Raw genomic sequence first — 24220 nt, forward strand, 5'->3', positions numbered from 1 at the left:
GGAGCAACATTGCCAGAAATGTTTATAGTAAACAATTATAATAGAAATTATATACAGAAATATCACTTATTACTAATTATTCTAAATCTTACTTAATACAAATAAATAAAAAAACTCAGTTTTTCACAAGTACCTTGTCAGTCCTTTGGTTTAAAAGAGTAGCATTAAGGCTTCATAAGAGATATGAGGAACATTTATAAAGACTTTTTATCTGAAGCTGAATTACTTAGACCTGTATGTAAGGGCAGGGTTTTTCTCCCCAATAATGAACTTCCAAGAAAACATTTAATTAACAGGCATAATGTAATTTCATACTTTCTTCATTGATAATTCCAAACAATCATACCTATTGCCAGCTTGGTTGATTGGGTGAATGGATTTGAATCCCACTGTGCTATATAGATGTTTGTGAATGTTTTTTGGTGGATAGATAATTGTCATTGCTTAGTGGGGAAACAACATCCTCGTTATTGGAGGCTTGAAAAACGTTCCATGTTTGATCCCTGGAGCAAGGATTGTCAGCCATACATTTCCAGCTTTTTATTGGAAATGTTGAAAGATATAGGGGTTGTGATTAAAAAAATACTGCTATAGGCTCCAATAAATGGTCTTATGGGCTTGCTAAAAGCAAACCCATAAGACCATTTATTGGAGCATTCAGATATCTTTGTTGTAGTAGAATTTGAACTCCCATTATGTAGGTGGATAAGTGGAAATGATGTTCTTGTTTTGTCTTTTACATATTATTGCAGTCATTAGGCATAAATTTATATCTGAGAATTTTTTTTTTCCATCCTCATCAATTTTCTGATATGCACCCTCAACGGATGTACAGGCTACGATGATAGTACTACATGAATAACTGTTACTACTAATCTCCTGTCAACAGTTTTCCTCCTAGTTAGTCATTTACTTGTCAGGCACTCCAATATTGAGGGTCTAAAATCAATGGTTCTTAACCTTGTCTGTAGTGCCCCCCTGGGGGGGGTAAGCATTATAATACTACTAATATAATAAAAGCAAAAAATTCTGTATTTAATCTAGCATCCCTATTTTTTATATTGTATGTCTGGGAATACTGTAAATTTATTTGCTGCTTATTTTTTAAAATTTTTACATTGAAAGTTAAGTAATTGGGATACTTTTTTGTCTGAATTTTCTACATTGAAAATAATTAATTTGGGCTATTTTTAGCAGAATTTACTACTTTTATAAGATTTACCTGCTACTTTTCTTAACGTAATTTGCTTTTATCATAAAATTAACATTCTACAAGTAGAGCATTACAAGACAAGATTTTCTGCATTTCCCAAGTCTACAAATAATAGATGATGATTTAATATTAGATAGAGATTTGGATTGTTCAGATTCAAAGACTTTGATGAGCTTAAAATACTTGATTGGGTCATAAATCCATTTCTTTCTGATGCCACTTCTATTAATTTGCAATTGTTAGAATACAGATTGCAAATAAGTGAAAGAGGAGACTGTTTGTCAAACATTGAACATGATATTGAAAAATTAGCAGGATCTCATTAGGCTCAGGGTAGCCATTAATGATTGGCTTAATAAATACAATATGTTTACATCTTTTTTGAGTAAAAATTAATTTGCATCAAAGTCATTAATTTTTAGTTTACTATCAGTTCAGATATGTTGATGATAATTTAGGTTTGTCTAATAATATATTATAATTATCTTATTGAGTCATTAACCTAGTATAAAATTGAGCAGGGGATGCTAGCCTATACAAATGGTTGAAAGGGGGGGGGTGCAAGGCATAAAAAAAGGTTAAGAACCACTGGTCTAAATTAATATTTTTCCAAGTGAACAATGCCCAGAGATTTTATAAGATTTTTTTTGAAAATCCAGTAAATAAAGTATATCTTCTGTTTTTGCATGGAACTTTACAATTATTTCAAACTGTAATCAAGCAAGTAGAGTCCAATTCTATAACTGCAACAGGGGTGTTAATGATATATTCTGAATTGAAAAATAAACTTAAAGAAAGATTTCAACATAAATTTGTGCCATTTTTGGCAAAAAAAAAAAAATTAAGTAAACTAGTATTGGGCTGATTTAGAACAGAGTGCAAATTTTGTAAACACAATAGTACATAATTCAGCAAACACAGATGAATTATTTGATGAAAGGTCAATGCTAAACAAAGTTCTGCAACAACAAAAACAAGAATGGGACTCAAATACTTTGTAAGCAATTCAAGATATATGGTTGTCATTATTTGAAATCTTCAAGAATGCTAGCATCTCCTTCAAAAATATATTCAAGTTAGTAGAATTCGCTATGTGTTTACCAGATACATCGGCTCCAATAGTTGCTCAACTATAGTTGGTCACCAGAAAGAGGTCAATTGTAGGTGTCAACAGTAAAGTAACCTTTAAATGTGAAAGTGAATTCTAAATATTTTTGTACTGATTTTTATGACCATCGATCCACAGGTGCAATTGTGGATCACCCCGCCAGACAATTAATCATATTACAGTAGAATGTGTCCAATGTGCATACAATGGAAACCTGTCAGACTTCATCCATGCTACATCAAGTGCAGTTGACTGGATAATCAGTCTAGACATACAGTTGCAGTCTATCCTTGAGTGTCTCTTTGATGACTGTATTATGTATTATTATAGTACATATGTCTATTATTATGTTTATATATACATTAAAGATTAATACAACTTTCATGTGTGAGCCATATGCTAAATAAATTATGACCATACAAAAAGTTTTTAAGGTAAATACTATCTAATGAAAAATATACTGGAGTGGAACAGAAACAAGAAGCCTAGTCAACCACATCTTTACTGTAGACCTGCTGCAGAAAGTACACTACACAATCTACTTTTCAATATTTTGAGTATTTTGTTGATTGAGTTCCTTGCTCTATGATTTCCTTTTATTTCTTCATACCAACTTTTGTTTGTTATGCAGGGGTGTATAACTTATAAGTCGTCGACTTTCTTAACATCGAAATTAATTTTTCATGGTGTCCTGGATTATCTTTCCTAAAAAAGACCCTTTAAGTGACCATACCACCTTAGATTAGTCTTGCTCACACATTCTTGAAAGCAAACAATATCAGGTTCATTCCTAAAATCTTTATTTTTAATATGATTTTGACACTGATTCTGTCTGTTCAGGCCATTAATTTTTTTCAGAACTCTCATATCTGTAGTCTCTAATCAATGATCAATTGCTTTGTTTCCTAACCCAACTCTCAGATCCATAATTTAAAATTGGTTTGAAACTGTTGTATATTGCTAGTTTAGTATTATGGCTAATTTATCTCTTATTCCATATAAATTTAATTACCCCCCCACACACACACACATTCACTAGCTTTGCTTATTTTGTTATTTTTATAACAGTCTACCTAAGCAGCTGAAATATTTTATTAGCTCTATAGCTTCTCCATTGTGAATGCAGCTGACATTTTTTATGTTAATAAATTTATTAACATAAAAAATGTTAATAAATTTATATCATTTAATTTAATTTAAATCCTAAAGTCACTAGCATTCACAAACATCTATACTGCAGTAGAATTGAACTCACAGCATGTAGGTTGATAAGTAGAGGTGAAATTTGTATGTCTTCTGCATAATATGGGGAAAGATTGAGAAGATGCAACTGGCATCTGGTGGACAGGAGGAAGAGGGGAGATATGATAGAGACCTACAAGTTATTATTATGTGACACCTCCAGGGAGTCCAAAGACTCATCGAGGGAGAGTGTGCCAGCAGCATCGAATGATTGATCCCATCCAACTACTAACCGTGCTCAAACTTGCTTAAGCTATTAGTAGCAGAGGCTTTACCAATCGACCAACCTTTGCTGGCTAAAAGTTAGTAAGAGGTTGCTATGGGATCAGTGCTGGAGCGGTTCTACAGAAAATAGTGGGAGAACTAGAGGTCATCCCTGGAAACTGTGTAAAGAGGGAGTGAGAAGTAGGTTTTTTCATGCAGAGTTGTGAATGATTGGAATGTCTTCCCTGAGAGTGTAATGTTTGCAGAGAATTTGAGTGTGTTTAAAGCACGGTATGATGAGCTGTGTGTATGACAAAAGTACCTCCCAGATGAGTCTTTGACTCCATGGGGTCTTGGATAATAATAATATTATTATTACGTGTATGTATTCTGTAATCATTATGCACAAATTTATTATATATACCGTATATCTGGGAATTTTTTTTTATAATTTTCTGATATGTTCCCTCAAGTACATATCAGGATTATAAAAATACCTGATTTACCTGAAAAATTCCTCCAGTTCTTCTGTAGGAGAACCTTCACCATAGGCACAAATAACTTTCATTGTCTATTTCCCCATTTTGAAGTTGCACACATAACTCTACTTTAAATTGCTATCTAATCCAGAAGTTTATCTTCAGCTTTAGTGTTGCATGTTATTACCACTCCTTGATCATTATTGCTTGAAAATAACATTCTATATGCTTAGTAGGAATTATTTCCTGTTTTATGTTTTGAAAATTTCTGGAATAAACTCAGGATTGAAATAAGTAATGAAGGGGATACAAATCCTTTGATGTTTGTCTGCCAATAAGCGAAACTCTAAGAACTAGGACTAAGGTAGTAAGACTTATACTTTGGTTAGACATAACTGGTAATTAGTTTACGGAATTAACAACGCATATAAAGTATATTAATTAAAGGTAACTTTAATGAATAACTTCTATATTTCGGCAATGTCACATTGCCATCTTAATGAACATAAAGATATGGTATGTGCACTCAGGAACTAACACAAAGCAAATGAGGAAGAAAGCAAGAAACTAATATTGTTCCTAAAGTCCTAATGGTGCCCTCTTGCGGGCTAATTTGGTAGTCTTGGCAGTTGGGCTGAAGTTCTCATAATGAAAGTCTCCCAAATTTGGGGCAGTTTCATGCACCCAAATTTGTTGAGGTTAGGAACGTTTTTTTAGAGCTGCTGAAGATTCTTTGAATAATCTTTCGTATTTAAACTTGCTGCGATGAATTATTTTTGTTTTCTTCCAACGAATTTTATGGTGGGTATCCAAGGCATGGTCTGCCAGCCCAGAGCGGCTGTACTGGTGAAACTGGATGTAGTCTTGGTGTTCTGAAATCCTGATATTTGTTGTTCTGCCTGTTTGGCCAAAGTAGGACAATTTGCAGCTGCAAGGGACCTGGTATACACCAGGTAGGTCTAGGGGAAGTGGTTGGTCTTTGGTAGAGCAGATAAGGGATGCCAACTTTTTATATGGTCTGTAACAGGAAGTAAGGTCATATTTTTTGAGGATATTGGTTATTTTCTCAGAGGTGCCCTGGATGTAGGGGATGGTGATAAACTTGGTGTAATCTTTATTGGGAAGGGGGGTTGTGGTTTACAGGTTTTAGTATTTTTTGGATTTTTTGGGGGTTATAGTCATTGGCTAAGAAAGTGTTGAGGATGTGGTTTAGTTCAGTAGTCAGGGCCTTGTCATCTGAGCAGATTAATTTTGCCCTGTTATATAGTGTTTTTATCATCCCATATTGTTGTGAGGGGGGGATTGCTGGTGAATGTATCTGCCAGTGTGGGTGGGTTTTCTGTAAACAGAGAAAACCAAAGATCCATCAAGCTGGCGGGTGATTAAAGTGTCTAGGAAGGGGAGGGTGTTGTTTTCCTCTTTTTCTAAGGTGAACTGGACTCTGGGGTGTTGGTTGTTTAAGTGTGCTAGGAAGGAGTGGAGTGTGTCTGAGCCATGTGGCCAAATAGCAAACACATCATCCACATAACAAAGCCAAATAGTGGGTTTTTATGGGGCAGAGTTTAAGGCTTTCTCTTCAAATGTCTCCATAAAGAAATTGGCCAAGGGTGGGGAAAGTGGTGAACCCATGGCTGTCCCCTCTATCTGTTTGTAGAACTTTCCTTGCCAAACGAAATAGCCTGAGTTCATTGTGAACTGAAATAGGGCTGAGATATCGGGAGGAAACTTGGCTTGGATGAGCTCAAGGGTTTCTTTGAGTGGGACATTAGTGAATAGGGAGGAGACGTCAAAACTGACGTCAAAACAATTATGTCAGTGTGTTGGAGTGTGAGGTTTTCTATGCTGGCTTTAAAGTGGGCTGAGTTTTTTGTGTGTGATGGTGTGTTGCCAGTGTAGTGTGTGAGCATTTTGGCTAATTTATATGTGGGGGAATCAATGCTATCCACTATGGGACGTAATGGCACATTTTGTTTATGTATTTTTGGAAGTCCATATAATCGGGGAGTCTAGAGTTATAAGGTTTAAGTTTGTTGGTGACTTCCACAGGCCAAGAAGTGACTTTCTTAAGGAGTCTGTGGATAGTTCTAATCTGAGAGCTGGTCGGATTATATTCAATGGGGAGGTAAGTAGTACGGTCTAGTACTAAAGAATTTAGCTTACCTTTGTAGTCTTTTTGATTGAGTACCACAGTGGCGCTTCCCTTATCAGCTTAGGTGATTACTATTTTTTTGTTGTTTTTCAATTCTTGTAGGGCTGTATATTCGTTTTTGGATAAGTTGGATTTTGGAGGTTTGGCTTTGGTGAGAACACCGACTACATCCAGTCTCACGTTGTTGGCGATATGGTTAGGCAGGTTGCGAATTCCACGCTCTATTTGGATCATGATTTCTTCAGCAGGTATCCTTTTAGGAGCTAGGGCGAAATTGTGACCACGTGAAAGTGCTGTGAGTGCTTCAGGCTTTAAAACTGCCGACGAGAGGTTGACTACAGTGTTGAGTGGTGGCTGAGGTATGGAAGTAGAAGCCCCCCCCCGTAATATGCTTTTTCAAGTTTTGCAGCTCATTTAATGTTTTGGCAATTACAATGAATAGAGCCTGTCTAGAAAAAATCTGTATATATGGATAGTTTTAAATTATGATGAGTACGTTGGTACTGTCTGCAAAACAGGTGAATCGTGTATAACGATATACTATTTATCATACTAAACTAAAAATTTTAACTGGAATCCACCAATTGCATGCAAATTTCAGTCCATGCTGTTTATTTATTAACCTGAAGCACTTGTTTTCAAAGCTTGTCAAATTTAGTTCTTCCTTCAGTTTAATAACCACAGCATAGTAGCATAAAGAAAGATGAGGGAAATACCTTTTGAGCTGTACACTTTGATTTTAAGTGTTTTAGAGATAGAGAGATGTATTTTTCCGAATATTTATAACTTTTGGTTATGTTGGACCATCATGAATTTATTCCCTATTTAATAGGTCCTTTATAATTGAATGTAATAATTAAATTTATAATATTCTCATTTATTTTCCACTTCTGTTATCATTATTTTTGTTTTATTGAATTTATCTGCATTGCATAAACCCTTGCCATTTTTATGTAGGTTTTCAATCATATATTTTAAAATTTCCTTATTATTTGTAAATAATATTATATCATCTGCATTTTTTATATGATGTAATTTTTCGGAATGGCTCTTCTCCAGGCTCACCTGAAACAAATATCGTCTCTCTTTTTTGAATGTTCAGAAGTTTCAACTGTTCCAACTTTTATTGTTGCAGGTATTTTTATACCACTATAACAATACTGAATATTTTTTCGTCTTATTTTTTGCTTTTAAAATTTCAAAAATTTATTTCTGTTTATTGAGTTAAATGCTTGTTTAAAGTCTGTAAAAACAGCAATAAAGATATGTTTTTTTCCCCACATAAATTCAGATAATTGTAATAGTGTGGATTGTAATCCTCAAACTATAGAATTATTGATCCTATAGTTTGCACATTTCTTACAGCCATTTTTATGTATGGGAATTACTATTCCCAAGAACTAGTCATTATGAATTTTTCTAGAACTTATGACTTGAATAACTTCAGTAAATAATGCTTTTTACTGTCTCTTCCAGAACTTTTCATAACTTTCTTTAACCATCATTAATATTTTGATGTCTCCTGATATTTATCAAACTTTTTTTTATTTCTTTCAACATTGCAAAAACGTGTTCAATGAATCGTAGGTTATGTTGCTATTGAATTTTTTATTATTTTTTTTCTATACACTATTGCCTTACGATCAATCTGCATTCTGACATATTTTTGATTGTTTTATTTTGCTTCTCTACATTTAAATGTGATTTTATTTTTTAACTGAGTAGTAAGTTTTCTTTTTGATGCCACCGGTCTGTTATTTCTGTATTCTCTTATTAGGTTTCTTTGTTTTCTGCAAAGATTGTTTTATTGCATCTTGTGTTGTGTTTTTTTTTTTTTTTTTTCCCTCCTCTTTTTCCAAAATTCTTTGTTTTGATGAATTAAGATTCTTATTTTGCAGAACTGGAAAAGTACTCTGTGACATAATTGGCATTGCTGAGACAAAGAAATCAATAACAGGTGAGATCTTACTAAATAAGTATAGGATGTTATATTCAGGCAATAACAATCAAGGAAAGAAGAGGTAGCGATATCATTCAACACCTAACATGAAGATAAATTTCTTGATTGGAAGACAGTTTAAAGTAGAATTATATGGGAAAATGTCAAAATGTGAAAGAGCACAATGTAAAGTATTTTTTCTATGGTCCCACAGAAGGTTCTCCTAAGGAAGAAGTGGAGGGATGTTTCAAGTCATTAGAGCAGTCATCTGACATACAGAAAATGGAAAAAGATCTTTGGTGGAAATCTAATAGCAGAGTAGGAAATGAATCCCACCAGGCATATACTAACATTACTAACACCATGTTCCAACAGAAAAGGGGGGGGGGGAGGCTCATTCACTACCAATTATATATTTGGTTTAATCCTTTATCCAAGTGTAAGCAAACAAAGTTTGCACCTGAAGTATTTTCAGGACTGGGGCAACTCGTGGCAAAGGTGGTATAACTTCTCATCACTTGCCTTAGTATCCCATAATGCAAAGTATATCTCTTTGCAGACATGTATAATGCTATGCATTAAGGGAAGGGTCACTACCCAGACCGGTTTGACCTTTATTGAGGTCTCTTCAGTGGGAACTAGACCCAGAAGTGATACTAAGGTTGAAGTAATGCAGAAGTCATATTTTCCTATATCAGTTGCCAAAAGGTGTCACACCTTATTATTAAAATTCTCTGGATTAGAGATAGTTGATGGAAGTTTTTTCACTTGGCTATGCTACCAATTATATATTTGGTTTAATCCTTTATCCAAGTGTAAGCAAAAAAAATACTTCAGGCAAAACCTGAAGTATTTTCAGGACTGGGACTCGTGGAAAAGGTGGTATAACTTCTTATCACTTGCCTTAGTATCCCATAATGTAAAGCACATCTCCTTGTGGACATGTACAATGCTATGCATTAAGGGAAGGGTCAATATGAAGAGACATCAATAAAGATCGAAACTAGTCTGGGTAGTGACCTTTCACTTAATGCATAGCATTGTACATGTTCGCAAGAAGATGTGCTTTTTATGGGATACTAAGGCAAGTGATGAGAAGTTATACCACCTTTGCTATGAGTTGCCCCAGCCCTGTAAATACTTCAGGTGCAAATTTTGTTTGCTTACACTTGGATAAAGGATTAAACCAAATATATAATAATATAATTGGTAGCATAGCCAAGTGAAAAAACTTCCATCAACTAGCTCATTCACTGTATCATTATTGGTAGCGTTATTGTCATGCTGTTTCGGGTTGCAAGAGAGTACAGAGGATTTGAAATACATTACTTAATTTTAAATAGGATGAAATGAATATCACATTGAAAATAACAGTAAGAAAGTTGAGCAGCTTTTACAGATAAACAGTAGACCCGACTATACAAACATTATTGAAGAAAAAACAGTAAATCTATAATTTTTTTTTTTTTTTCTTGGCGAGTGTAGCATCTTTTTTCTCTCCTGATAATAGTCGAATGTTAAATTGTGGATAACACCAATGAGTTACTTTTAAAGTTCATTGACGAGCAAAGAACAAGCAGGATATTTATCAAGTCCTATTTCAAGATAAATATGATATCAAAGAAATGCAATACATTTCTGTCATATCATATTTCTTACTTATAGCTATAAGATTTTAGGTAATTATGAAACTGTTAAATATAGCTATTTCGTTAGCGGAATGAAGCATTTTGCAGAATTACCGTAATTATACTGCCAGATGTTAAACTGTTGGCACCATGTGACTATAAACGAAATATTTCCATTGTATAAAGTTTGTGATTGTGTCTAAGGTTGATGTAAAATATCTTGTTTCTGTGGGTTGCACTTTTCTTGTGAGTAGTAGCTGTAAACAATAAAGATTGAAATCATGAAAATTTTTTTTTTTTTTTTTTTTTTTTTGGAGCCTGTGTAGCTCAGTAGAAGTGGCGTTTGCACTCTACAGCATTCGAACGCCTTTCGTCGTGCGAAAGGCGTTCAAATCTAGTTGCCGACTAGAAGAACTTTTTTTGGTCGATAGGCGAAGGAGGGGTGATATGATTGAGACATTCAAATTACTGAAGGGTTTCTATAAGATTGATCCAGAAGATATTTTTGAAAATATGACTGGTGGTGGGAGGACTAGGGGCCATGAATGGAAGCTGGGCAAGAGTGTGGTTGACAAGGGTGTTAGAGCTAGGTTTTTTACTTGGAGAGTAGTGAATGAGTGGAATAAGCTTCCGGAGTCTGTTGTGGGTGCTACGACCGTGAATGAGTTCAAGGCAAGGTATGATGGATACTGTGTGAATGTCGAATAGTTGTTCTTGACATGGTGTTAGGGCCTCCCTCGATGAGTCTGTCGACTCCTTGGAGTTGCCCAGAACAATAATAATAATAATAAAAAATGAAATGGGCAACAACAACCTTGAATCTCAATGGCAAACTCTGAAGAAAACATGGATTGTTTCATTAGGAGTTATCTTCAAGGATAGAAAAATAAGAACACCATGGTGGAAACAAGAAGTTAAAGGACGTGTCCTAAAAGAATATGGAGAAAAATCTAAGAGAGCTAAGCTATGTAGCTAAACAAAAGTCATAGGAAGGCTTCAGTAAGAATATAGAAGATAAATATCAAAAAAGTGTCAATGTTGCAGACACTATTGAGACAGCTTAGAAATGAAGAATACTGTAAAAGTAATCAAAGATAAAGATGACATGAAAATTGAAGATAAGGATATCCTAGATGTATGCAGTAATAACTTTGAAAGGCTCTTAAACAAAACAATCAACAACAGAAGAGTAGTAGAAAATTTTCATTAGGAATGCAACAGGAGTATATATCAATATTGGATATAGAAAAAGCCATTGAAAGCATGAAATGTGGAATTGCACCTTGAATTGGTGATAATAGAACAGAAATATGGTGGTATAAAAGTTTCGTAGTGGTGGCGCTGTATGATTCAGAGGGCCTTGTGAAAAGGTTGAAATCTAGATGATTGGAGTAGAGCTCATATAGTTTCCACATAAAAGGGAATAAAACTGAATGTAAGATGCTTGAAGAGAGGCTGAGAAAAATTGTGGAAGAGAAACTTGGAGAAGAACAAGCTGGGTTCAGACCAAGTGGAGGTTGTCAAGATCGGATTATTATGTTATGACTGATAGTTGAGATCTCATGCGAATATGAAGACTCTGTACTTAGTTTTATAGATCAGGAGAAGACACATGGCAGAGTGCCCAGAGAAAAGCTTTTCAAAATACTACATTTATATGGGGTAAATGGAACATTATATAGTCTGTTTAAGTTGTAAGTCAGCAGTTAGAATTGAAGGAAATACAGGAAGATGGTTTAATGTAAAATCAGGAGTAAGACTAGAATACGCATTATCTCCACTCTTATTTATCATCTGTATGGATTGCATCATGAAAGAGTGACATTACCTGGTATTAGAATCAGAGATATCAAACAGCTCTCTCTGCTTTCTGTGTATGATGACATACTCCTAAACACATCTGATAAACGTTTCCAGGATTCTCTTAACTAAATTGGATAGTGGTTGTAACAACCTTAGCATGAAAATTTTAACAGTGTCTTGTGTACAGCTAGTTTAGTATTTTGATTTTGACTAATTTCTCTCTTATTCCATATAAATTTATTCATTTGACTTCCTACCATACCAGCTTTGTTGATTCTGTTGTCAATTTCCATATTTAATTTATCATCTTCACTAAAAATCGTGCCTGAGTAGCTGAAATGTTTTAGTTGTTCTACAGGTTCTCCATTCATAATGCAGTTGATATTTTCAATGCTTCTGCCCATTTTCATTGTGTCTTGTTATTGCTGACCATTACATCAATTCTTCAATTTATTCAGGGAATCTTGTAGCGGATTTATTTAGAAGTATAACATCGTTCACAAAAAGCAAAGAGCTGACATTAACATCTCCATTTTTGATATCAGGTTTAATAAAGCTTTCCTTCATAATGTGATCGTACAATGCGAGATCGGGACTGTATGAAGGGTGTGGTAGGATTTCTGTGTTGTTCTTCTGCAAAACGTCCACTACACAACCAGCAATATGTGGCCTTGCATTATCGTGATGCAATAAGAAGCCATTCTTCAGCAATGGATGCTTCCTTTTGACGTGCTTGATGATAATCGCTGCTGTGTTGATCATTGTCTCTGTGATGGACGTTGAAGGTCTTCACGTTCAAGATCTTCCACATTTTGCCTTCCTTCCTTAAAAGTTTTATGCCAGCGAAAAACACTTGCCCTCGACATTGCTTCATTGTGGAAAGCTTCGCGTATCATGCTAAAAGTGTCCGATGCCGATTTTTGCAAATGCACACGAAATTTAATCGCTGTTCCGAGGACGCTTCCATTTCGAAGACTGATCGCACCTCATAGGTGCGCCGATGAGCACTTGCATTTAGTCACGTGACACTCTGGCACATCAGCCCGTATACGCCATCTATCAACCTCTTTTGTTAATACATACAGCAACATTTCTTTATTCTACAGAAATTAATATTGTGATGAGTGGTTTCACCACAGTAAAATTAGTTTTATTACTTATTGAACAGCCCACGTAGATAATGAATAACAGAGGGGATAATGTACATCCTTGTCTCACACCAGATTTAACATTAAACCATCTTCCTGTACTTCCTCCAATTCTAACTGCCGACTTACAACTCAAATAAACACTTAAATATAGATGTTTATTATATTCCCATGATTTCTCAACTATTTGTCGTAAAGTGAAAATCTGATCCTTACAATCTCTATTTGACCTGAATCCAGCTTGTTCTTTACCAAGCTTCCCTTTCACAATCCTTCTCAACTGTTTCTCAAGTATACTTGCATAAATCTTACCAGGAACACTCAGTAGAGAAATATCTCTAATTCTCTCATTCAGTTTTATTCCCTTTTTATATATATGGGTACTATGAGAGCCCTACTCCAATCATCAGGAATTCGTCCCTCTGTCCAGGCCTTCTGAACTATGGTGCAGCCACTGTAAGACATACCTCCATGTTTGAGCATTTCTGGTCGAATATCATCTACTCCAGCAGCCTTTCCACATTTCAGGCTTTTGATGGTTTTTTCTACTTCAAGTATGAATATGTATTCCTGATTGCAAGCCTGGTCAGTGTTTTTTACCACTGTGCTGTCACTCCTTATTTTATTTATCAATTTTTCAAAGTAATTACTTCATGCATCAAGGATATCTTTTTCTCCAGTTTTCATGTCACCTTTATAGTCCAACCACATAAGCGAGAGGTTGGAAGACTGCCAAGAAGAGTCAATTCATGTCGGGGGGGTATAAGAAATAAGACGATGTACGAATTGGTCACCAACACGCGAAATTTTATACGTAAAATTTTCCAATTGTTATACAAGTAAAATAGTTACCACTTTAAAAACTACAATGATCATAAAAGAGAAGTTAATTTTCCGATGTGTAATAATAAACAACTCATCCCACAATATGGATTGATTACCCTATTATCGGAATGGATTCTCCTTCTTTTGACATGTGCAGAAGTGTCAAAGGGTCTCATATCTGTAGGTGTACTATATCATCTCTAATTCCGTTTACAGCACTCGTTCCTATATTTCTGAGCTTATTCAACAACCTCCAGAATATCTTGCCAACTTCTTGATGTTTATTTTTTGTTCTTACCATGAGTTTTGTTTAGCTAGTTTTACAGTTTTTAGCTTTGTTACATTTGTCTCTGTATTCTCTAAGAGCACAAGCTGACTTATTTGCCAAGAACTTTTGATATGCTTTCTTCTTTTTCTTCACTGCCATCTTTAACTTCCTGTGTCCACTGTGGAGTTCTGATTTTTCTATCCTTGCAGACAACCTCACCACATGCCTCTATAGCTGAATCACTAAGTGTTTTCTTCAGGGCTTGCTACTGAATCTCCAGGCTTTGGTTCCTGTTCTCAAACTTAAATTTTTCTTCATTAATGTTTGTGCATTTTAGTTTACAGTTCACATCTGAGAGCTGCTGAACTTTTATTCACTTTAAAACTTACTTACATGTTATTCTTTTCAATATGAAATTCAATTTATCCTGCTCAAGACTAAATTGTGATCACTTCCAATTTCAAATTGTCTGTACACTGGTATCCTGCACTAGGGGGAAAACATGATTGTCAACAATAATGTGGTCAATGAGACTTTTCTTATTCCTTGCCTCTTCTCTCCATGTGAATTTGTTCACATTTTTATGTTGGAACATTGTGTTAGTAATAACCAGTCCATGTAATTACCTGAGCAGAAATCCAACAGATATTTGTCATTATTATTAGCTTTGCTCTTTTCTCCAAATTTTACCAAAATATTTTTGTGTCTGACAATCATTTCCTGCTCTGCTATTTAGATCCTCAACAAGGACCAACTTTTCCTGTTTCATTCTGTCTGTTGCTTTCTCTAAAGCCTCAAATATTTCCTCCACTTCTACCTTAGTAAAACCTTTTAAGTCTCATTGTCCAGTTCCCCATTCTGATATTTGCCAACATCACTCTACTTGATATTACTTGTCATTCAAGAAGATTAGCCTCGTATTTAGTGTTGAATATTATGGCTACTCCTTGTTTTCCTTGATTGTCATTGGCTGAATATAATATTTTCTGTTTGTTGCGTAGAAGGATCTCACCTGTTTTTGTCTTTTTTGTTTCAGTCACCCATGTTATGTCGATCTGGTACCTCTCCAATTCCTCATCTAGCCCCATTTGTTTGCCATTCATGCTTCTTATGTTGGTAGTATCAATCTTGAACTCTGATGTTGAGTTCGGGTGTGTTTTAGGGTTTGTTCTTGTTCATCAGATTTAAAAAAAAATCAGAGGAATGATGGTAGTCAGTTATGCAGAACATGCATAAAAAAAAAGCATCAATCAGAACGAAAATTTTAAACACCATGGAAAGCTTTTGGTGAACTTGTATGGTACTGATACCTATGCAGCAAACTATTATCTTGTTTCCCTTCTATCCTTTGTAGTTTGGTGGTCACTTCCTCTTTGGTTGTTGTGTGTCATGGTTGATGTCTTCTTAGATTTCTCTTCTAATGCTGGACTATCCCCTGTTTTCTATACTTCTACCACTCTCTACCTTACTTCAGTGACCTTCTCTCACTGATGTGAGAGAGGAAGATGCATGTAGCAATAGGGGGATGGAATTTCTAGAATTCTTGAGGAATAAATGTCTTAGGTAACATGTAACAGAGGGAACAAGAGGATCAAGAGTTTTGGATTTGGTTATAGCATCAGAAGAGTTGATAATAACTGAGATGACATCTCTCCCACCAGTTGGAGAGAGAGTGACCATATGGTTTTGACTTGGAAAATGAATAGACATGCAGGAGTATCAAAGAGACGGGAACTTATGTGGAATTATAAAGCAGGTGATTATAATAGTCTTAGACGTCAACTTCGGGAAGTTTCATGGAGGGAGGAATTGGAAGACTGGGATATCATTAGTGCGTGGGAAATTGTGAAAGAATATTTGTTAGCAGCAATGGTAAGTTGTATAACACGAGTGAAGAAGAGGACACAATTTGGAGTAAAGTGGATGACAAACAATATTAAACAGGAATTGCATGCGAAAAAGAGGCTATGGAAGAGATATAAGGAGACAGGTGAAGAGAGGATGCATGAAGAATATAAGACACAGGCCAGAAGAGTGACTAATGTGGTACGGAAAGCGAAACTGGAATATGAGAGGAGATTGGCCCTAAGATCCAAAGAAAATCCTAGGGAATTTTTTAGCTATGTGGCCAGTAGGAGGAGAAATGACTGTGGAAGAATGATATTGTGGGATAAAATTGGGAATAGAGTGACTGATGCAGACGACATAGTGGAATTGTTCAATGAACACTTCATTGAGTATTTCATCCTAGAGGAGTCAGTTTTAATGCTAGAGGGATTAGGCTGGTTCGAGGTTTAGAGGTACAGGAGGAGAGTGTGCTTCAGATACTGAGTACTCTGGATGTCAGTAAAGCTTTGGGACTGGATGGTATTTCACCACGAGTTTTGAGAGAATGTGCCAGGGAACTGACAGTGCCTTTAACGTGGCTTTTCAATGAAAGTCTGGCTTTGGCAAAGGTGCCCAGGGAATGGAAGGAAGGTAAGATAGTGCCATTGCATAAGAGTGGTAACAGACTGGAAGTGTCTAATTATAGGCCAGTCTGTGTGTCATTAGTAGTTGTTAAGATCTTGGAGAAAGTAGTGAGGGACCGTATACAACATTGGGTAGATGAGGGTAATGTTATCTGTGAGAGTCAACATGGATTTGTGGAAGGGCGCTCTTGTTTTAGCAATATGCTAGCCTTTTATAATAAAGTTACATGAACATTAGATGAGGGAAAGGCATATACTGCAATTTTCTTAGACTTAGCAAAGGCATTTGACAGGGTGCCACATGATAAGCTGATATTTAAGTTGCAGCACATGGGTCTGGATGTCAGATTGGTCAACTGGATTCAGGATTGGCTGTCTGATAGGTATCAGAGAGTTGTGTATGGTGGAGCAGTTTCAAGGAGGCAGAGGGTTAAAAGTGGGGTCCCACAGGGCTCAGTACTAGGACCTATATTGTTTAACCTTTATATCAATGACATTGCAAGGGGATATTCAGTTGTTTGTGGATGATGCAAAGCTAGAAAGGATTATTAGTAATAGTGCAGATGTGGTAGCCCTGCAAGAGGATTTGAATAAGCTAGATAGATGGGCAAATGAATGGGGGTGTCAGTTTAATGCAGCAGAATGTAAGGTCTTGAGGTTTGGGAAACATCGATGGCATGCAGCATACTCTATGGGAGTAGTTATGTTGGAGGAAGTAGAGGAGACAAGAGATCTGGGGTTTATGGTTGATAGAAACCTGAAGTTTAGGGGACATATTGCAAAAGTGGTGTAGGTAACACAGAGGATTGCTGCAATTATGAGAAGGACACTGACCTGCAGAGATAAGAGGGTTGTGTTGTATAAGTCTCTGAATAGACCACACTTGGACTATTGTTCTCATATTTGGTCTCCAGGATTTGAAGGGGATAAATTAACTGTGGAAAGGATACAAAGATGGTTTCAGGACTGTAGAAGGATAGTTACAAGGATCGGCTGAGGGAATGTGGACTGCAGAGTTTGGTGGATAGAAGAAGGCGAGGTGATGTGATTGAGACTTTTAAACTGTTGAGAGGTGGTTACAGGGTTGACACTGGGGAGTTCTTTCGCTTGGTTGAACATCAGGAAGGAGTGATGACAAGAGGCCATCCCTGGAAGTTACGAAAGGAAACTGTGAGCAAGAGGGTGAGGAGTGGTTTCTTTGCATGGAGGGTGGTTGAACCGTGGAATGCATTGCCTGGTGGAGTGGTGAGAGCGAGAATGGTCAATGAGTTTAAGGAGTGGTATGATAGACTTTGTGTTTCTTAGGGGGGGGGGGGATCTCCCCTCGATGAGTCTTGACAGACTTTATGTTCTTAGGAAGGACCTGCCACGATGGGTCTTTCGACTCATTGGAGGCCTGAATAATAATAACAATGTAATTTTTTTTTCCCCATAGCTATAATGATGGTACACTTCATTACAACCCTGGTTATGAATTTTCTATAACCAGTGACTTAATTGTTGTTCTTTTCAGTGGGGCAAGGATAATGGGTACCAAAAGACAATTCTTTATCTCTTAGAAGGAAAATCTCACTTGACTTTCCCTTAATCTTGAAAATCTGTGAACAGGATCAAATTTCTCTTCTTGATTTAACTTGCACATCTAACTTTTGAAATAAACACATCTCAGCTATAGCTTTTTATCTCTACAAAACTTGATGCTTTTCTGTTAAAACACTACTTCCCACATGGCCAACATTCCATAAATCCAAATCCATCCCCCCCATCTTTGGAATATTAATCACACATTAGCTTGTGCACCTGAAACACCCCAATAAATGTACAATAGCTATCCAGAAGAAAGCAATCTGATTGACCCCTTTCTCACAGATTTAGTCATTTATCTCTTACACACACATACATTTCACTTTACTTGCCTCCAAAAACGAGGTGAAGTAAAGTAAAATAGAATCAGATGAGATTTCAAAACAGTTCTCCAGTCATATTATTGTAATGAAAGGCATAATATCGAAACTAACCATTGAAATAACAGATTTCTAGTGTGTATCCTGCACTAAAACTTCACTTTCACATGTGCAGATTTTCATTAAATTCAGCTTGTTTAATAAAAGGTGAAATTTAATTCTTCCTAGCTAAAGTATTATATTTAATACTTAGAAGGAAGTAAAATAATTGAAAAGTAAACTCTGGCATTGTTAGCATATCTCCAACCATTACACTTCTCTTGTGTAGAGGCTTAAGTGCTGTGAGGACATTATGTTGGAGGTTTAATGGATTTTTTACAACACTCAAAAAGAAATTAAATTAGAATTTAATACTTCCTATATTTCGTCCTAGTCACTAGGACATCTACGGGGGATTACAAAAACAATTAATGTAACATGCACACTAAGCCCAACCACGTGGGTGACACTAAAGTCCTATCTAGGTGGAGCGCCCTCTAAGGGCAGTAGTAGGTGGCCTGGAATGTAAGGTGGGACCTCTGGTGATGAGTGTTTCCCAAATCTTCGGAAGCTTAATGCAACCGTATTTGTTAAGATTTGGTTGGTTTCTGAGAGCTGCTGCTGCTGCTTCTAAGTAAAGTCTCTCTTTCTTGAATTTGCTGTGGTGGAGCATGGTGGTTTTCTTCCATGATACTCTGTGGGTAGTGTCCAAAACATGGTCAGCCAAGCCTGAATGGCCATAGTTGTGTTTAACGATGTACGACTTGTGTTCCTCCAGTCGGATGGATGCTGATCTGCCTGTCTGTCCAAAGTACGCAAGCTTACAGGAACAGGGTACTTTGTAAACTCCAGGCAGAGAGAGAGGAGGGAGCTGATCTTTCGTAGAACGGATAAGGGTAGCTAGTTTGCCGTAGGGCTTATATGCTGTGTGTAGGTTATTATTGTAAGTTTTTGTGTGCATGTTACATTAATTGTTTTTGTAATCCCCATAGATGTCCTAGTGACTAGGACGAAATATAGGAAGTATTAAATTCTAATTTAATTCTTTTTGAGTGTTGTAAAAAAATCCATTAAGCCTCCAACATAACATTACACTTCTCGTCAACGAGTAGACTACCAGTTCGAAACTCACCATAGGCATGGATGTTTGTGATTGTTTAAATTTAAGTGAGAGATGAATTTCTCACCTGTGAAACCACCACTCTGCTTAGGACTGAAGTGACTTGAAAAAGTTGTTGAAAAAATGTTGAGCATAGTTTCTGAAGTAAAGACTAAATAAAAATACATATATTGTCCAAAAATTTCATGAGGCTCCTATATTTGATATATAAAATTAATCAAAATAGAAAAGTATTCCTTAGTCCATCCACCCTGCTTATGTACCAGAGGTTTACGATCTTTTGCTACTTGGAAGTCGCATTAAAAATTAGCAGTATAGTTCCAATTATAGCTTTACACTGTTTTTGTTACATAAGTTTACTATTTTATTCTTTTAATTCTCTTGGCAAATATCTCCAGAAAAACCAACAGGAACATATATTTGCAGCTATGTTCATATTTTATTTTTTATAAAATAAAATTTCATTAGGTACGTTTAAAAAAATGTAAAAACTTCTGTTGGATTTATTTTGTCTCACCATTCATCTATATACTTATTATCAGGGTTGAACAAATACACTGTGTAAAAGCTTGCTTCCAATTTGTTGGATAGATGCCAGATAATGAGTTAGTTTTAAAAAAAAAAACTGATAACGGATGAAGTGGATAAGTGTCTTCCACAATTCTCTATCCAAAGCAAGCTCTTTCATGTGCCAACAGCTTTGAAAGTCCAGTACAGTTCTGAGGACTTTATGTCATGTTAATCTTGGTCTGCCTCTGGTTCTTGTAGGTAAGGAAGTCTGTCCGGTTCCATTCACACAGTGTGACCAAATCAACAGAGTTGATGTTTTTTAACTATGCTAAGAATTGAGTTAGGTGAGTTGTTAGCATTTAGGGATGTTCAATTTTTGCAGCACTTATGCATTTATATTATGTTCTATTTATTTTCATGAAGCATTTCATTTCACAAGCCAATAGTTTCCTCTGCTTCTTTTTTAAGATCCAAGTTTCTGCCTTGAAGAGAGCTGTTGTGTTATACTTTTGTATAATTTATCATTGACCATGCTATGGAGAGTCTGTGTGTTATTGTTGCTATGTTGTTTAAATTTGAAGTCAAATAGGCCCATAGGTGCAACTCTGACAATAACTGTATAAATCAGAAAGCATTACAACCATTTAGTACTTGACTCACTTTTGGAAGGGTGCCTGCATGAGTTACCCAGATCTCTCTCTCACTTAGATGAGAACAATTAGATTTATTAATGATCCATCTATGATCATTTCACTACAGTTTTTTTCTTCATGACATTTCTGTGGTCATGTTTAATTGGAATCAGCATTAGTTGTAGTTCTCCATTCTAAATGTGTTAAAACATATGCAGCAGCACCCAAACTTACAAAGCAAATTTTTCTTCATTTTCTCTTTAGTGGTGCTGTTCCTTTAGAACAACATTTAATTTTATGCCTTTTTCTAAGTCTAGTCTACAGAACCTCCAATCCAATGTTATCAAGTTTCTTCTTTCTCCTCACTTTCTATATGTCTGTGGTGATAATGTGCTGTAGGTTTGAACAACCTTGTGCAAAATTGCTATTAAAAAAAGCTGGATAACAAATGCTATTGTGAAATGCATCTTTTTATCATTATGCTAGGTCTTTTATTTTAATCTGAAAGCTATCCACAAAGGGTTGTAAATTTATTACATGTTAGCACCATGAATGTGCTAAGGTCTCACACTGATTATGAAAATCATCTATCACGAAAATATATTTACGCATATCCCTGCTTTAGTGGGATTTGAGGGTAGGAGAGAAGAGATGCTAATGCTTGGCCATCCAGTCTGGTAATGTTTATATAATTAAACTTTGCTTATTTGTTTTGCTGTTGGGAAGAATGTTTTTTGAAATTAATTTGTTTTTTTCTCTTAGCTATCACATAAAACTTCATCGTTGCATCAAGAAGATATCCATATGTTATCAGCCTCAATATACTTGAAAAGACCGTTGCGGCTTGGCTTTGTTACTGTTTTTTTGGCCGCCTGAAGTTTTAAGTTGCACAGTTCCTGGTAAGTGCAATTTCTAGTAGTATGTTCTAGATTATTATTTATCTTAAAGGCATCTTTATATAAGTCAAACACTGGTTTTGAAACAATGTGCATAATCACAATCCGTGTGTTAAGGCTTAAATGCTGATGGAGGACATCATGCTGCAGGTTTAATGGAGTATAAACTTCACTGAGAAAAGATTAAATACTATTGCAATTCTTCTAATATTTCATCTCAGCCACAGAGACACCTTCAGGAAGCACAATCTAACACGAAACACAATACACAGGCAACACAAAACTGAGTGAAACATGGATGTAAGACTAGCATCTTAACTAGGAGGGGGTGCCTATAGGAGGTCAGGCCTTGGTTGTAAAATGGGATCTCGAAGGATTGAAGTTTCCCATGTTTGGGAAGTTCCTTGCATCTGTATTTATTTAAATTAGGCTGATATCTGAGAACAGCTGTAGATTCTAAAAATGGTCTTCCTTTTCTAAATTTGTTGTGATGGAGCTTTTTTGGATTGGCTACTTACTACTGAATTGCATTGGATACTCTTCATAGGATTAAATGGATAAACACCACCTTGCTACCTTATGGCATATTTAGAAAAGAAAACTGTTTTTTAAATCTGCAGCTCTCCACAGAAATCAGCCTAATTTAAATAAATATGAATGCAAGAAACTTCCCAAAATATGGGAAACCTTTTTCATTAATCTGTCAAGCTGCTGTTCTACAACTGAATCCTCTTATAGGCATCCATAGAGTGCATCCCTTCTAATTAGGACTCTAGTCTTTCATCCATGTATTTCACTCAGTTTTGTGTGTGTTTGTGTTACAGATGTTTAGGGATTATACATTCCTAAAGATATGTCTGTGACTGAGACAAAATACAGGAAGAATAAAATATGAGGTGGTATCAAAAAGTTTAGAGACTAGCTTTGTAACACTCCAACAGATGGCAGCACAAGGCCATCTGCTGCATGCACAGTCGCAGGGAACACTTACCTTCATAAGTCAGTGTGCCAAAAGGCATCGGGAGCTATGCAACTGATGCTATTCTGACCACCTGTGTTATTATATCTGTGATTTCATCCTGGAGCAAGTTAGAACAAAGATCAAACGTGAAATTCTGCATGAAACTGGGCAAATCTGCCACAGAGAGACATTAGACATGATTCGGCAAGTTTACAGCGATGCTGCAATGAGTCGTTCGAGGTGTTTTGAGTGGCACCCATGCTTCAAGAGTGGAAGAACATCACTGGAAGACGATGAGAGATCAGGAAGACCTTCAACAAGCTCAACCCCAAAAAATGTCGAAACTGTTTGGCAACTTGTGCATGAGGATCGTCGGAGAACACTCTACAACATTGCTGCCATTGTCTTTGTGTTGTACAGAACAGTCCAGGCAATCCGCATCTGTGATTTGAACATGTGGCGTGTTGCTGCCAAGTTTGTTCCCAGGCTGCTGACCCAGGAGCAGAAGGAACACCACATCAAAGTTTGCCAAGAACTCCGTCAACGTGTCATGGATGACCCATCCTTCATGTCGAGGATCATTACTGGTGACGAAACTGGGTGTACGGGTATGACCCTGAGATGAAGCAGCAGTCTTCACAGTAGAAAAGCCCATCATCTCCACTACCGAAAAAGGCAAGGCAGGTCCGCAGCTCGACCAAGTGCATTCTGATCATCTTTTTCGACATTCAAGGCATTGTGCATCAAGAATTCATCCTCAGGGGCCAGACTGTCAATAGCGAGTTCTACTGCCAGGATTAAGGCATCTGAGGGAGGACATTTGGCAAAAGCGACTAGATCTGTGGCGCGCGAAAAACTGGATGCTCCACGACAACAATGCACCCTGTCACCGAGCTCTCCTCACATGTGAGTTTTCGCCAGAAACAACATGATCTCACTTCTGCACCCACCCTATTCGCCATATTTGGCTCCTGCAGACTTCGCCCTATTCCCGAAGATGAAGATCCAGCCCAAAGGTCACCGTTTTAACACCATTGCGGAGATCCAGCGCGAATCGCAGAAGGTGCTTGACATGGTTAGAAAAGAAGACTTCCAGGACACATTCCAGAAGTGGCAAGAGCACTGTATTGATATGCAAGGGGACTCTTTTGAAGGTGATAATGTGTAAACTTAGATAAATAAAGTAATTTACCACCTCGTATTTTAATCCTATTCCAGTTCTGTTTATACTCCATTAAACTTCCAACATGGTGTGTAATCAGTATTGATTACTTATACTGCTAACATTGTTTATTGTTACTATTATAGTTATTTATACTAAAAATATGCCCAACATTTTCTGAATTTTTAATTTAAATGTAATAAAAGATGCCATTGTAAAAAATGCTTGTGTGTATTTACCTTTAAGTAAAACATATAATTTTTTTTAACAAACTCTTTTGTAATATCTTCATTTTTAATATGATTAAAATTGAGGCTGTCTCCTCACTTCTCTAATTTTGTTCAGAACGTATGGGCTAGTTTAGTTTTGACTAATTTCTGTCTTATTCCATATAAATTTATTCATTTGACTCCCCACCATAGCATCTTTGCTTATTCTGTTATATTTTAAATTACCATCTTCACTAAAATTTGTGCCAAAAGAGCTGGAATGTTTTCTTTCTTTTATAGGTTCTCAATT

General features: G+C 36.2%; 1 protein-coding gene across 7 annotated transcripts in view; it reads left to right on the forward strand.

The window, feature by feature from the left end:
* Window positions 1-24220, forward strand: part of LOC150103584 (uncharacterized) — a 242367-nt gene that overhangs the window by 106414 nt on the left and 111733 nt on the right. For all 7 annotated transcript variants that reach the window (XM_090398303.1, XM_090398302.1, XM_090398304.1 and 4 more), the window contains one exon: window positions 21445-21581. The gene's annotated coding sequence lies outside the window, so the exon portion shown is untranslated. The remainder of the gene's footprint in view (window positions 1-21444; window positions 21582-24220) is intronic.

The sequence above is a fragment of the Typopeltis vanoorti genome, chromosome 9 (assembly GCF_054136105.1).
Source record: "Typopeltis vanoorti isolate ZY-2024b chromosome 9, IOZ_Tvanoo_1.0, whole genome shotgun sequence".
Taxonomy (NCBI): domain Eukaryota; kingdom Metazoa; phylum Arthropoda; class Arachnida; order Uropygi; family Thelyphonidae; genus Typopeltis; species Typopeltis vanoorti.